This window comes from Phyllostomus hastatus, unplaced genomic scaffold, assembly GCF_019186645.2.
Source record: "Phyllostomus hastatus isolate PE091 unplaced genomic scaffold, TTU_PhHast_1.1 phas_contig_329, whole genome shotgun sequence".
Classification (NCBI taxonomy): domain Eukaryota; kingdom Metazoa; phylum Chordata; class Mammalia; order Chiroptera; family Phyllostomidae; genus Phyllostomus; species Phyllostomus hastatus.
In genome coordinates, this window is record NW_025333854.1 from 2,401,402 (window position 1) to 2,405,048 (window position 3,647).

A 3,647-nucleotide genomic window follows, 5' to 3' on the forward strand; every position below is an offset into this window, starting at 1 on the left:
CACAGATGCCGCCAGCCTCGACTTTTTGTTTGCCCCAGGGATTCGGGCTCCAAACCGCCTCTATCCATCCAGACTGTTCACTTCTGGGGAAATGTGGACGCCACCGTACTGTTTCTTCTCTTCTTCTTTCAATTAAAAGCTTTATTTTCGGTAGCTCAGTGGATTGAGCTTGGGCTGCAAACCAAAGCGTCACAGGTTCGATTCCCAGTCAGGGCCCATGCCTGGGTTGCAGGCCATGGCCCCCAGCAACCGCACATGGATGTTTCTCTCTCTCTCTCTCTCTCTCCCTCCCTTCCCTCTCTAAAAATAAATAAATAAAATCTAAAAAAAAGAATTCTTTCTTTAAAAATTTTCTTTTCAGTCACCGTGGACATACGGCATTATGTTGGCTTCAGGTGGACAGCAGCGCGGAGCCCGGGCGGCAGACGCGAGGCCTGCAGGCCGAACCCGGCCCTCCACCTTGTTTTATCCAGCGGCCGCAGCGCCGAGCTCCGCGCCCCGGTTAAGGAGCAGGTACATTTGTACAGTCCTCCAAGGACATTCGGCCCTTTGAAGGGCCACACCGAGAGGCTGACGCGCCCCCCCCACCGCGGGGAAGATGGGTTTGACACCCCTGGCCGAGTGGTTCGACGGCTGCGTGAGTTACAAAGTGGTCCCCCCGTGAGCCTGCGCCCCACCCCCATGCCTGACACCCCGCACACGGTCCCTGCCACACCGCGTGACGATTTCCACCCCGTGGGGTTGCGCGTGTTTTTTCTAAGTCGTGTTACCCTGTCACTTTACTACAGCAGGACACCAGTCAAACACTCCCGCGGCCGAAGACCGGCGCCGGGGCCGGGGCCGTGATGGAGCTGTGTGCCCCCGATCACGCAGTCCTGGGACTGGCAGCGAAGCGCCCGCCCGGTCGGTGACGGATGAGGCTCGCGGGGCCGGGCCGGCGCGGCTTGTGGAGGTGCGTGCGTGCGTGCGTGTGGGGGCCACGGTGGTTGGGGGCAGAGTGGAGGGGGACACGCCTTGCAAGTTGGCACGGGGTGAGCCCGGAGAAGTCACGCTTGGCCGGGGGCCCAGGGTACAAGTTTGTGCGGAGCCGGGGAAGGCGATGCCCGGTCCTCTGTGTGACACCTGGCGCAGAGGCTCGGGGGCGGGGGGGGGTGGCGTGCCTCGTCAGCGATTTCCCCAGATGCGATTTCTGGGTCTCTCCCCCGCTGTCGGCGGCTCCTTTCAGACGCACAGATCACGTAGCCCCAGAGCTGCCAGGACGCCCCCCGCTCCGGGCGCAGCAGCCCGCGGGTCGTGCTTCCTCGCCGGCACGGTCCTGGGCGAAGGGGGGCGTTGGCCAGGAGTCAGCGTGCCCCCTCCACTCCGAGGGCCCAGCCGAGGGACCTGGATTTTCCGGTTTGAAGGGCACAGTCGGACTGGGCAGTGGGCAAAGTGTCCGAGGTCCTGGAGAGAGCCAGGCTGTTTCTGCTGGCCTCACCGTCCGGCCCAGGGAACAGAGGCAGGGGTCAGGTCCAACCTTCAGCGCAGCAGGGGGGTTGCCCCATGTCGGGGCCTCGAACAGGAGAGACAGGCCGGCTCCTCAGGCCCTTTCATCCCCTCTGTGCCGGCCGTGGGCAGGGGCGGGCAGGGCTGGGGGGTGAGGTGTAAGCCCTAGGTGCTTAACCCCTAGTTACAATCTTACTCTTTTATTTTATGTATTATTTTTTAAATATTTATTTTTAGACAGGAAGGGAAGGAGAGAGAGGGGGAAAACATCAATGTGCAGTTGCCTTTCGAGTGCCCCACCCGGGGGGACCTGGCCTGCAACCCAGGCATGTGCCTTGACTGGGAATTGAACCTTTGACCCTTTGGTTTGCAGCCCGCATTCAATCCACTGGGCCACCCCAGCCAGGGCCCTGGTGACAATCTTGATAAGGGAAGAGTGAATCAGTCACTTTGGACCCTGAAGCTGGCCGGTTCCACGCAGTTGGCGAGAGCAGGGCTTGCCACGCAGTGAACCTGGAACAGAGGGACAGCGTAGCGTGAGGCAGAGAGAGATGCTGGCGCACCATCGCTGCCTCTTTAAAGGACTCGGCTGGGACTCAGATCTTCTCGCCGTCTGCAGGACAGGTGTCGTCGGGGCCTCCACAGGGAGACGGCCCCTCGGAACCCCCCCACCCCCACCCTGGGGCTCACGCACACCCCCGTGGCCCCGGGGACGAACGCCTGGCTCCAGAGATGAAAAATCCTGGTAGAAGCGTGAAGGCTCATAAATGCCTCCCGGAAAAGTTTGCATGCGGCCACCGGTGCCTGCCCGCGGTGGCCACGGTCCCCTCTCACCTTCTGGACTTCCTAGCACCAGGGAGGCGAAGTTGTCATTGCCTCCAAGACACTGCCTCTTTTTGCCAACAATGATCCCATTGTACACCCCGCGCCGCCGCCGGCGGCGGCGTCTCTGGTCCCTCACAAACGCCGCTGGTGTTCGCTGAGCCGCAGAAAAGCTTTTGGCTCAGTGTCCTCCCCCGTCTGTGGGTCAGGGCTTGCTGGAGTTGTTGGGACAAGAAAACCATTTCCCTCTCCGCATTCATTACAGGGAAAAAAATCCCATTGTGTGCCTCACAAGTGACGTGTGACTCATCTCTTTTGGGGGGCGGAGTTGCAGTTTCAGGTGTTGGTCAACGGTGGAGTCTTCGGTCAGGGAAAGCGACAGACGTCCGGGCACAGCGGGATGCTGCAATCGGTGTGCTCTGTTCATTCCGCGGCCGCGCCTACAGGATGCTGAGGAACCGTGCGGGAATGCTTCCACGAACGAATCATCGGGTGCGTGGGCATCACCGCTCCCCGGCTGGAGACTGACCTCCACGGGCCGAGGGAAATTCCTGCGGAGTGACCGGGGCAAAATGCCACGTCGGTGCTGACTTCTTCCAGCTAGTGTGTGTTTCCACTTTGTTGTTTGAACAATGAAAAGAGCTTTATTCTTTCTTTAGAATTATTAGGTGAATATTTGTGTGCTTACATGAAAACAATGTTAAGTTAAATTTGTTGAGGTGCCGTTGGTTGACGGGTCACATGGGTTCCAAGCGTGCGTGTCTGTGACATAAGGTCTGTGTGTTGCACTATGGGCCCCCCACCCAAAGTCAAACCATCGTCCGTCACCGCGTGTTAGGTCCCCTGCACGCCCCCCACCGGCCACTGCCTTCCCTCTGGCCACCGCCGCATTGATGTCAGTTTTATGCCCCACACATGAGGGAAGTCACATGGTTCTCACGTGTTTTCCATCTCACTCGTCTCAGCATAGTGTTCAGAAGGTCCGTCCCGGTGTCACCCGCGGCGGGACTCCCTCTCTCCCTGTGTCTGAGCGGCGCCCCACTGCGCGCACGCACCTCTGCCCGGCCACCCGTCGAAGGGCACTGGGGGCGTCTCCCGCCTGGGCCGCCGTGGGTGGTGCTGCAGTGAACACGGGGGTGCCTGTGTGTTTGCGAATATATATTTTCAAGTTATTATTATTTATACACAGGGGAAAAACATCATGCAGGCTACCACAAACATTTCAGAGAGGACAGTGACACGCAAGGGAGAGGACGTAAGTGCCCCTCCCCAACCGTCCAGGGGGGGTCAGTGTCGAGGTCTGTTGTTCTGGTCACACCCACGCCGGTGTACTTCCCCAA

The 3,647-nt window shown here is 59.7% G+C and overlaps 1 long non-coding RNA gene across 1 annotated transcript; it reads left to right on the plus strand.

Moving 5' to 3' along the window:
* Positions 1-381: 381 nt before the first annotated feature.
* LOC123819558 lies at positions 382-2,139 on the plus strand. The gene is made up of 3 exons (XR_006785831.1): positions 382-513; positions 789-952; positions 1,859-2,139. It is a non-coding gene; the product is annotated as an uncharacterized LOC123819558 (long non-coding RNA).
* Positions 2,140-3,647: the final 1,508 nt, after the last annotated feature.